Source organism: Enoplosus armatus, chromosome 20, assembly GCF_043641665.1.
Source record: "Enoplosus armatus isolate fEnoArm2 chromosome 20, fEnoArm2.hap1, whole genome shotgun sequence".
NCBI classification, from domain to species: domain Eukaryota; kingdom Metazoa; phylum Chordata; class Actinopteri; order Centrarchiformes; family Enoplosidae; genus Enoplosus; species Enoplosus armatus.
In genome coordinates, this window is record NC_092199.1 from 20,415,031 (window position 1) to 20,428,027 (window position 12,997).

A 12,997-nucleotide genomic window follows, 5' to 3' on the forward strand; every position below is an offset into this window, starting at 1 on the left:
ACATAGCAGCCCGCCTGGAGTTTGCCAAAAGGCACCCGAAGGACTCTCAGACCATGAGAAACAAAATTCTCTGGTCTGATGAGACAAAGATTGAACTCTTTGGTGTGAATGCCAGGCGTCACGTTTGGAGGAAACCAGGCACCGCTCATCACCAGGCCAATACCATCCCTACAGTGAAGCACGGTGGTGGCAGCATCATGCTGTGGGGATGTTTTTCAGCGGCAGGAACTGGGAGACTAGTCAGGATAGAGGGAAAGATGAATGCAGCAAAGTACAGAGACATCCTGGATGAAAACCTGCTCCAGAGCGCTCTTGACTTCAGACTGGGGCGACGGTTTATCCTTCAGCAGGACAACGACCCTAAGCACACAGCCAAGATATCAAAGGAGTGGCTTCAGGACAACTCTGTGAATGTCCTTGAGTGGCCCAGCCAGAGCCCAGACTTGAATCCGATTGAACATCTCTGGAGAGATCTGAAAATGGCTGTGCACTGACGCTTCCCATCCAACCTGATGGAGCTTGAGAGGTGCTGCAAAGAGGAATGGGTGAAACTGCCCAAAGATAGGTGTGCCAAGCTTGTGGCATCATATTCAAAAAGACTTGAGGCTGTAATTGCTGCCAAAGGTGCATCAACAAAGTATTGAGCAAAGGCTGTGAATACTTATGTACATGTGATTTCTCAGGTTTTTTATTTTTAATAAATTTGCAAAAATCTCAAAAAAACTTTTTTCACGTTGTCATTATGGGGTGTTGTGTGTAGAATTTTGAGGAAAAAAATGAATTTAATCCATTTTGGTATAAGGCTGCAACATAACAAAATGTGGAAAAAGTGAAGCGCTGTGAATACTTTCCGGATGCACTGTATATGTGTTTGGTCTTGTTGATGTCCCCTCACCACTTGTCAGGCTCCAGACGAGAGTGCATGATGCAGTGTGAGTGTTTACATGGGCTCACTCTTTGGTCTGTTTGGTCTGGCCTCAGTCATTTTCAACAGGTTTTCCATTTACAGGTCTTTATTTGAAAAACCTGTTTGATGCTCAGTGTTTTCGTGTTGATGTTCACTTTTGAATGAATTAAAATACTGTTTGAATATGGGTGTCCAACATACAGATACTCCATTTTATTTTATACACATATCTAGATATTATTTCTTTGCTGAATTTCAAAATCACATCAGGTCAGGTATGGATGGATAGCAGCTACATACATAATTGTGTTAAACGAAAATATATGGGCTGTAAGGGTCCAATGCTTTATTTCTTACTCAGCAATGTGGCAAAGTACAAATGTAGTCAGTCTGCTTGAGTAGACATGACAACTATGAGGTTCTTTTTGACAAGACCGTATCAGATAAGATGAATCTGCAGAATTACATTGAGTGTACAGACCTTTAGGTGAGGAGGTTCACGCAGTGCGACACCTGCTGGTCATTTCTTGTAACTACCTTTGGCGTGCCTGCAGTCGGTTCTGTGCCGTTGTTGTTCCTGATTATTAAGAGCAGACTTTACTGTCCGCAGCACATCCCGAGGAAGACTTACTAAAGTGCTTTCATTTTCAGAACAGTCATGATGCATTATGGTCACTCAGCTGCACATGAACAGGCAACACAGTAAAACGCTGCAGCATGACTTTATAATCCAGGCACCAACAGAACATTTGATATTATTTTTTTTTGTTACTGTCATTGTAGGTCATAACAATGAATTATTATTCAATTATAATCAATTATTAAAGGCTAAAGGGCATCATAAATGAATATTATTACCATTACTTTATATCTCTATGTAGAACTTGTGACCTGTTTCTGTAACAAACGGTTGAAACATACCTTGGTCTAAATGGATCTGTTCCACTATTTTCCCTTTACCTCACTGTTGATTCATCAATTATTGGCATCATTATTCATTTATTTAATTTGAGCTAAATCTACAGTATATGCATGCAAAAGTTTCTGGAAAAGATTTGAAACCTTTATTTAAATCTTTTAAGAAGAAATCAAATGTAAAAATGCGTTAATATTATGTAAAGAGTTGGCAATGCATAATGTATAATCCCTCTCTGTTGTCTTTACAAACACACACACGTCTGCATTTCACCTACAATTAAGACCAAATTACAAAATCTTTTCAAAGTACTTTTCACAGAATTGAGTTTATCAGTTCTTTTCTCGGACATTATAGGAAACCAAGAAGTGATTAAGTTGTCATCCATCTGTGTGTATTTACAGTACAGTATATCACTAGAAGTAAATATATATGCAACAACACAAAGATGCAGAAGGATTTGAAGTTTCTTCAATACATTTTATTATTTAAGGTGATTAAAAGGCAAAATAATGAAGACTTGTGAATTACATTATTTCTCTGTTTGATTCCATTTAAAGAGCAGCTTGTCAACACTTGCACCTGTTGCTCCAACAGCTTCAGCTACATTACTACTGTAACTAGGACTTCTACTGTGAATGGAGAGAGGTGCAGTGCTGGGAACTGTTGAACAGGAGACAGAAGAGGGGGCTTGGGGGAGAAATGAAGGCTTTGGGTGCAGATGTCTCCGGGCAGGTAGCTTCTGAGGCCCAGCTGACGGAGTTACAGAAAGCTCAGTGATGAAGGATGTTGAATGCTGACAACTAACAAAGCAAACAAACAAAAACAAAGAAAGGGGACCATGCAGGAGCTGAGAGAGAGACAGAGGGACTGAGCAGGCCAGCTTTAAACAGGGCTCGTACAGCTTTGTAAGAGGAAAATTCAAGCACTTCTCAAGCACTTTCAAGGTTCGTAAACCAAAGATTTCCATATTTACACAAGACTCGGAGTGGTAAAACGCCCCCTTTCCATTTCTGCACCCATGTCAGCCCAGCAGCCCAGGTGAAGCTCCTCTCACGACGACCTCCACTCTGCTCGGCTTCTTCCTGAAAGGGGACGAGAAAAGAGAGAGCGAGCGAACCGAGCAGAGGAGGGAACACTCACGCTGCCTGTGTTGTTACGTGCTGTGTTTGGATGTTTTAATGAAGTGCTAGATGAGCCGAAGACAATGTTCCACGTCGGTGGACAATGAAGTTTAAAGTATTTGATTCTTTAACTTTACTGCTACAGCTGAAATGTCACCGATACTACTGACACAACTGCTGCTGATCTCACCGCTGCGACCGCTCGCATCACTACTCTTGATACTTTCTGCATTACTTTATAAAGATGCTCTGTTAATTATATGTCATATAGTTCATATAGTACATTTGGCACACCTTATTTTTCATTGATCCAAATACTGGAGGTCCTGGTTCAAAACTAAGTTTCAATTATTGTGAGGATACAAATGCAACTGCAGCTTGTTTCATTTTGGCCTGTCATCAAGTTATTCACAGAGTTCACGTTAAGTAGTGTCAGCTGAGTGTCATTGTGACGATCAGCACCGGCCAAACATGAAGAGCTTCCTCAATGTTTTGTTCACTCCTCCTTGTTGAGAAGAAAGAGAAGAAGAACAGTTCACATTTGATGAAACACTGGAAAATGACAACATTCCAAAATGTTTTTCCACATTTTCCAGTCATTAAGTTAATATATGCAGCAACGGGGAAAAGCAGCTGGACTGGAGTTTAACCAGCAGAGCCTCCTAAAGTGCTTTCCCTCTGTTATGATCCATTATAACAAGGCCTCCAGCTTCTACTGCTGCCTTCATGGCTTCTATTGTTATTACCACTGCTACTAACACTGACATGTTACAGCTACTCCTGCTACTATTACTGCAAAGAAAGCTGCCACTTGTGTTACTACCATGCAAGCACATATATTAGATGGCTACATCGCTGATCAGCAGTGTGTGTGACTGAGGTGACTGAACCCACAAACTAGAGTGAGGGTCCACATCATTTTGGCCATGTAGAGGGCCTGTTTAAACCACTAAACCATCTAAACTGTCCGCTCTGCGCTGGTGAACTCGTCCTCATGGCTCAGTAACAGAAAGGTCATGAGGAGGGTCTAACCCTCCCTGACCTGTTGTGCAGAATATAATGGAATGATATGAAAAGACACTTTGTCATTTAACAAGCCATCTAACGCTGCCCTCTAGCTTCTGACAGAAAAAGAAGGATTTGAATGGAACATTTCTAAAAGACTTTTCCTTCTTTCACTGTATTATTTGACTTGAATGTATTTTTCCTGCTCAAAAGGACTCAGTCACGTTAAATGAGTTGGTACTATGATCAGGCAATATGAACATATACACGGAGAGACAGACTCCAGCATTAAAATAATTAAACTACTGTCAGTTCATTCATTTACAGGATTATCCAAAAGCCAGCATTCCCATCTGGATATTTTATATCATAATGGAAGATTACATTTACCAAGACAGGAGATCTCATTTATACTGGTAATTGTGCTAAGTGCAACTACTAGTCCAGCTATTAGTTGTTATTAATGTTAGTAATGTCACTAATACCACTGACACGTGCTGCAAATGCTCATATCATTGCTCTTTATTCTGCATTCATTTTGAACATCCTCTCTACTCAGTAACAGAAGTAAAAGGCTTCAAGAGGGTCTCACCCCCCCCAACCCTAACCCTTTGGAAATGTTCCATCCAAATATAAGCTTCCTGTTGTTCACAATAAATGTTAACAGGTGTGGACCTCAACGTTTATTTGATCCAGCTGTTCATATCTGATACTTATGAACCAGTATGAAATAGCTGGGAGCAAAGCAGCTCAATCAAAGTGTGTTCTACAAGTTTCAGCCACAAGAGATCAGGAGTGCACAGTTTTTTGAAGTGGTCATACAAGCTCCATAACAGGAACCCTGTGGAGTCTCTGATCACTGGTGGAACTATGGAGCAATGTTGTGATGACTGGCTTCCTGTTTGGTTTGTTTACATTGTCTGAACTACTGTCTATGAATGATTCCTTAAATGCACCTTTCTATCCTAATGAGCATTCCCACTGGTGACCAGTGACAATGACTGGGGCTGACGATGCTTGGAGCTTCTTGTTCAGCCTCTTATTCTGTTCTATGGCTCAGTATCCAGATGACATTCACTACTAAAAACAGCTAGAAATGAAAGATTGGCTCAGACTTTGACAAGCTGAGTGCAGACTGTGACATGAATACATTCAGATCAGACCAACACTTTAGACCTGTGCACTGCTGACCTCTAGTGGCTGAAATGAGTCATTGCATCACATACAAATCCAATGTGGTGCAGAATGGGAACTTATTGATTAACTTAGGCAGTGTAGGAAAACCAGTTGGACTGAAATATTGCCAGTAGACCCTCCTGAAGTCCTTTTCTTCTGTTATAGTGTCAACATTGTATTTGTTTTATTTTTGAAAAAATGAAAAGAAGGAAAATAAAGATTTGGAGGCTCATGACTTCCCCTGTTTACATAATGGTGTTTTTTTTTTTTGTTTCTGGAAGATGTTTTAAATCAATCTTTTTGTTGAAGGGTGTGGTGGAGTGGAGACGTCCCCAGCAGCTCCCATTACTGACCTGTTTAAACCACTAAAGCATCTGAACTGTGTGCTCTGCTGGTGAACTCCTTCTAATGACTCAGGCCCTGTTCAGACCTGGTATTAAACATGCGTCCTAGGTGATCCGATCGCAAGTGGACAGCTCTAATACCAGGTGTAAATGCAACAAGGACGCATTGAGATCAGATCGCTCAGACCACATTCGGAAGTGGTCTGGGCCGCTTGTTTTGTGGTCTGACAAACAGTAAATTCATCAAATTCAAGTTAAAACAACAACGGAAGTGAGATCCGATCACAAGTGGTCACTGGAGACGCATGTTAATGCCAGGTGTGCACAGACGTACTTGGAGCTGTCCACTTGTGATTGGATCACCCAGGACGCAGGTCTAAACAGGGCCTCAGTGACAGAAGGAAAGAGCTTTAGGAGGGTCTCACCCTCCCTAACACGAACCCTTTGACAATGTTCCATCCAAATATATGTTTGCTGTTGTTATACAACATTTATACATATAATATACTGAGATGGAACAAATCAATTAGACATTGATAATGACATTAATCCTAATTAAACAGGATTTGAAAGGAACATGGCCAAAAGACCCTCTTGAAGCCCTTTCCTTCATTTAAACTCTTTGTTGTATATTTTAAAGGATGAGCCTGCTGATATTATGTATTTGTCTTATTGTAAACAAATCTGAATAAAAGACCCACACCAACAATGCATTAGTGCGTCTCTCAGTACTGTCTGACTTCTCTGCTCTGTATATGGCACTCAAACCCAAATCCATTGGTTCCTACTGAAGAATACATCTTTATAAATGAGTCACAAATATGTAGTTTTATTTTGAAAAACAGGCTCAGTGATCTCCTGAAACAGCTGTGCTCTGTAGTTTTGAACAAACATCACTCAAACAACAGTGAATGGAGCATTTGTCATTCAGCTTCAGATTAATTGGAAGACTAACCATTACTTGTGTACAGTGGATCCTTTTAGACGTTTTGTAGAATTGTGAATAGTTTTCGAATCAACTTTTAATAGTCACAAAAGTAAAAGAAGTAAAGGGCTTTAAGAGGGTCTCACCCACCCTAACCCTAACCCTTTGGAAATGTTCCAAACAAACAATAACGAATCTAAAATTGCTCAATAAATTCTGACAATTAGTTTCAACTATACATCAGATCATGAACTGAGGTGTAAATAAATTAGACATTATAAATAATGAGTATAGAAGAACATTTCTTCTCCTGTTCTTGAGTCATTATAATAACCTGAACACAGATTTAGAAAAGGATTTGAATGGAACATTTCCTCGAGACCCTCTTAAAGCCCTTTCCTTCTTTTACAATTTTCTAATTTAAATAAAGTTTTAAAAAAACAAAATGTACTCATCTAAATCCAAACATTTATCCAACACTTACCATTACATGTCTATAATCTAAGCTTATCACATCTATAACTTAAACTTATCACCTGTCACTTATCTATAGTTTCGACTCATCATTACTTATCTAAAAAAAGGGCTGCAACTAACTAATCATTTTCATCATCAATAAATCTGCCAATTATTTCCTTCATTAATCGATTAATCATTTAGTCCATAAAATGCCAGAAAATAATGAGTCCAAAGTGACATTTTCAAATGTCTCCTTTTGTCCAATTAACAGTCCAAAACTCAGTTTACAGTGATAGAAAACAAAACACGCTACAAATCCTAATGTTCGAGAAGCTAAAACCAGGGAATGTTTTTCATTTTGAACATTATCGAAACGATTAATTGATAATAAAAATAGTTGCCAATTAGTTTTCTGGCGATTGACTCATTGATTGATCGACTAAACTTTGCAGCTCTACTTATCTATGTCCTTACAGTGGATGCTTTTGTATCATTTTAAATATGAATTATTTCTTTAAATCAACTCTTATCATCCACAAAGCAACAGAAGTAAAGGGCTTTAAGAGGGTCTCACCCTCACTAACCCTAACCCTTTGGAAATGTTCCAGACAAATACATGCTTCCTGCTGTTCAGACTGCATTGAAATGATATAATAAGACACTCATTTAACAACAAATCTAATACTGGTCGATCAAATCTAGCAGCTCAATTCAACTGCTCGTCAGTTAATATACTGAGATATGAACCAATAAAATAACCAAATAGTGAAAATAGATTCATATTTTCTTTCTCATGTTCTTGACTCATTAAAACTAAACACAGAAGGAAAAAAGGATTTGAATGGAACATTTCCTTGAGACCCTCTTAAAGCCCTTTACTGCTTTTACAGTTTTAAAATTTACTTATTTAAATAAAATTTGGAAGGAAGAAAAGTTGGTGGACCCATCATTACTCATGTAAATCCTAAATGTATCAATACTTCACCTACACACAGTTTTTAGGGTTTTTTTGTTTGTGTTTATGAAGAAGAAAAAAGTTTAAAGACTTATCAATACAAATCTATATCTTAAACGTATCATTAACATATCTATAACTTAAACTTATCTACTGCCTAAACTTATCATTACTCATAGTAAAGTAATTGTTATTCATTTTCAAAAGAACTGCCAATTACTTGTTTGATTAATCGATTAACCTTTTGGTCTATAAAACGACAAAATAGTGAATAATGGCCACCACATTAATCTCCTGAAACAGCTGTGCTCTGTAGTTTTGAACAAACATCACTCAAACAACAGTGAATGGAGCATTTGTGGGGACTATTTTCAGTTTCAGATTAATACACACTAAGGGCACTTTAAGATTTTGACCCAAAAGAGAGTTGGAAGACTAACCATTACTTATGTACAGTGGATCCTTTCTTTTAGTAGATTTATAGAGTTTAAAATATGTTTTTGATAACTTTTAAATAGTCAAACGTAAAAGAAGTAAAGGGCTTAAAGAGGGTCTCACCCTCCCTAACCCTAACCGTAATAAAACCCAAATATAACAAACAATAACAATCTACAACTGGTCCATAAATTACAATTAGCTTTAACTGCACATCAGTTCACAGACTGAGATGCAAATAAATCAATTAGACATTATAAACAATGAGTATAGAAGAACATTTCTTCTCCTGTTCTTGAGTCATTATAATAACCTGAACACAGATTTAGAAAAGGATTTGAATGGAACATTTCCTCGAGACCCTCTTAAAGCCCTTTACTATTTATAATTTCACAATTTACTTATTCAAATAAAGTTTGAAAAAGAAACTGTTACTTATCTAAATCCTAACATACATCCTAAACTTATCAATACTTCAACAACAGACAATTTTATTTTGTTTGTTTTTAAAAAAAGAAATGACATAAGATTTGAAAGCCTTATCAAGCATGACTATGGCCAGCCGTGATCGTATAGTGGTTAGTACTCTGCGTTGTGGCCGCAGCAACCCCGGTTCGAATCCGGGTCACGGCAGGTGGACCTCTGTCTATTTGTACAATTTCCCCCCAGGGATCAATAAAGTATTTCTTATCTATATCTTACACTTATCACATCTATTATCAGTTATCACTATTGTTTAAACTAATCATTACTTATCTAAAGGGCTGCAACTAACAAATCATTTTCATCTCAATAAATCTGCCAATTATTTCCTTGATTAATCAATTAATCGTTTGGTCCATAAAATGCCAGAAAACAGTGAAAAATGGCCGCCACATTTTTCAAAAGTGACACCTTCAAATGTCTCGTTTTGTCCATCTAACAGTCCGAAACTCAAACATACTCAGTTTACAGTGATAGGAAACAGAGAAGAGCTGCAAATCCTCTCATTCCAGAAGCTGGAACCAGGGAATGCTTTTTATTTTGAAAATTATTTGAACGATTGATAAAATATATAATAATATTTTTATATCACATTAATATAAAAATAGCTGCCAATTCGTTTTCTGGCGATTGACTCATTGATTAATCGACTAAACTTTGCAGCTCTACTTATCTATGTCCTTACAGTGGATGCTTTTGTGGATGTCTGGTCGAATTTTAAATATTAATCATTTAATAACCATTACTTATATACAGTGGATCCTCTCCTTTAAAAGATTTGTAGAATTTAAAATGTGTTTTTAATAACTTTTAAATCGTCACAAACGTAAAAGAAGTAAAGGGCTTTAAGAGGGTCTCACCCTCCCTAACCCTAACCCTTTGGAAATGTTCCATCCAAATATAACAAACAATAACAATCTAAAGCTGGTCCATAAATTACAATTAGCTTTAACTGCACATCAGTTCACAGACTGAGATGTAAATAAATCAATTAGACATTATAAACAATGAATATAGAAGAACATTTCTTCTCCTGTTCTTGAGTCATTATAATAACCTGAACACAGATTTAGAAAAGGATTTGAATGGAACATTTCCTTGAGACCCTCTTAAAGCCCTTTACTGCTTTTACAATTTCAAAATGTACTTATTTAAATAAAGGTTAAAAGAAAAACAAAAGTTACTTATCTAAATCCTAACACACATCCTAAACTTATCAATACTTCAACGACACAAATTTGTTTGTTTGTTGCTCTGTTATAACATAAATCCTTTTAATTTGTCAGCTTATGAAACCCACATAACTCCATCAATCATGGATCAAACTATCCAAGTGAATGAAGAAAAATAACATAATAAATACCCATTACCCACCACCCATTGGCGGTGAGCCGTCACTTCGCGGGTATCATAGTCGACAGGCATTGTGGGAAATGTAGTTTTTGGTCAAAGCACTCTTTTGACCTATTTATTTTTAGACACTCAGACCTTTTAAGCTCTCGCGGGCCACATAAAATGACGTGGCGGGCCACATTTGGCCCGCGGGCCTTGAGTTTGACACATATGGCCTAAACTAATCATTACTCATCTGAAAAGGGCTGCAACTAATTATTTTCATCATTAAAAAATCTGCCAATTATTTCCTTGATTAATCGATTAATCATCGTTTGGTCTATCAAATGCCAGAAAACAGTGAAAAATGATCTTCACATTTTTCCAGAGTCCAAACTGACGTCTTCAAATGTTTAGTTTTTTCCATCTAACAGTCAAAAACTCAAAGATAATCAGATTTGAATGAATCAGTGATATGAATAGTTACCAATCAATTTTCTGGTGATCGACTCATTGATTAATCGACTAAACTTTGCAGCTCTACTTATCTTTGTCCTTAACTTATCACTACTTAGCTATAACCCTAACCCTAAAGAGAGTAAGAGGACTGACCATTATATATGTACAGTGGATCCTTTTGTGGATTTTTTGTTCAATTTTAAATATTATTTCTTTAAATCAACTTTGAATATCCACAAAGCAACAGAAGTAAAGGGCTTTAAGAGGGTCTCACCCTCACTAACCCTAACCCTTTGGAAATGTTCCACTACACTAATTTAACAAGAAATCTAAAACTGGTCAATAAAATCAGATATAATGCAGGTAAATTCAACTGCTCATCAGTTAATATACTGAGATGTGAATTAATAAAATAGCCAAATAATTATAACAGATTAATATTTTTATTCTCTTCTTCTTTACTCATTAAAACCTAAACACAGAAGGAAAAAAGGATTTGAATGGAACATTTCCTCGAAGACCCTCTTAAAGCCCTTTACTTAATTAGAATTTCACAATTTACTTATTTAAATAAAGTTTTAAAAAAAAAGTTACTTATCTTAATCCTAACATGCATCCTAACCTTTCAGCAACACACACATTTTTTAAAATAGGAAAGGAGAAAAGATTTGAAAGCCTCATCACTACTTATCTATATCTTAAACTTATCACTTATCTGTTATTACTTATCACTATTGTTTAAACTAATCATTACTTATCTAAAGGGCTGCAACTGACAAATCGTTTTCATCTCAATAAATCTGCCAATTATTTCCTTGATTAATCAATTAATCGTTTGGTCCATAAAATGCCAGAAAACAGTGAAAAATGGCCGCCACATTTTTCAAAAGTGACGCCTTCAAATGTCTCGTTTTGTCCATCTAACAGTCCGAAACTCAAACATACTCAGTTTACAGTGACAGGAAACAGAGAAGAGCTGCAAATCCTCTCATTCCAGAAGCTGGAACCAGGGAATGCTTTTTATTTTGAAAATTATTTGAACGATTGATCAAATATATAATAATAATATTTTTATGTTACATAAATATAAAAATAGTTGCCAATTCCTTTTCTGGCGATTGACTCATTGATTAATCGACTAAACTTTGCAGCTCTACTTATCTATGTCCTTACAGTGGATGCTTTTGTGGATGTCTGGTCGAATTTTAAATATTAATCATTTAATAACCATTACTTATATACAGTGGATCCTCTCCTTTAAAAGATTTGTAGAATTTAAAATATGTTTTTAATAACTTTTAAATAGTCACAAACGTAAAAGAAGTAAAGGGCTTTAAGAGGGTCTCACCCTCCCTAACCCTAACCCTTTGGAAATGTTCCATCCAAATATAACAAGCAATAACAATCTAAAACTGGTCCATAAATTACAATTAGCTTTAACTGCACATCAGTTCACAGACTGAGATGTAAATAAATCAATTAGACATTATAAATAATGAATATAGAAGAACATTTCTTCTCCTGTTCTTGAGTCATTATAATAACCTGAACACAGATTTAGAAAAGGATTTGAATGGAACATTTCCTTGAGACCCTCTTAAAGCCCTTTACTGCTTTTACAATTTCAAAATGTACTTATTTAAATAAAGTTTAAAAGAAAAACAAAAGTTACTTATCTAAATCCTAACACACATCCTAAACTTAATACTTCAATGACACAATTTTTTTTGTTTGTTTTTAAAAAAGAAATGAGAAAAGATTTGAAAGCCTTATTACTACTTGTCTATATCCTAAACTTATCACTTATCTACAGCCTAAACTAATCATTACTCATCTAAAAAGGGCTGCAACTAATTATTTTCATCATCAATAAATCTGCCAATTATTTCCTTGATTAATCGATTAATCATCGTTTGGTCTATCAAATGCCAGAAAATAGTGAAAAATGATCTTCACATTTTTCCAGAGTCCAAACTGACGTCTTCAAATGTTTTGTTTTTTCCATCTAACAGTCAAAAACTCAAAGATATTCAGATTTGAATGAATCAGTAATATGAATAGTTACCAATCAATTTTCTGGTGATCGACTCATTGATTAATCGACTAAACTTTGCAGCTCTACTTATCTATGTCCTTACCTTATCGCTATTTAGTTATAACCCTAACCCAAAAGAGAGTCAGAGGACTGACCATTATATATGTACAGTGGATCCTTTTGTGGATTTTTTGTTCAATTTTAAATATTAATTATTTCTTTAATCAACTTTGAATATCCACAAAGCAACAGAAGTGAAGGACTTTAAGAGGGTCTCACCCTCACTAACCCTAACCCTTTGGAAATGTTCCAGACAAATATATGCTTCCTGCTGTGACTGCAATGTCATGATATATTAAGACACACATTTAACAACAAATCTAATACTGGTCGATCAAATCTAGCAGCTCAATTCAACTGCTCGTCAGTTAATATACTGAGA

The 12,997-nt window shown here is 36.2% G+C and overlaps 1 non-coding gene across 1 annotated transcript; it reads left to right on the forward strand.

Annotated features, from left to right (window-relative positions):
• Positions 1-8,807: 8,807 nt before the first annotated feature.
• On the forward strand, positions 8,808-8,879 carry trnah-gug (transfer RNA histidin (anticodon GUG)). Its single transcript has one exon. It is a non-coding gene; the product is annotated as a tRNA-His (tRNA).
• Positions 8,880-12,997: the final 4,118 nt, after the last annotated feature.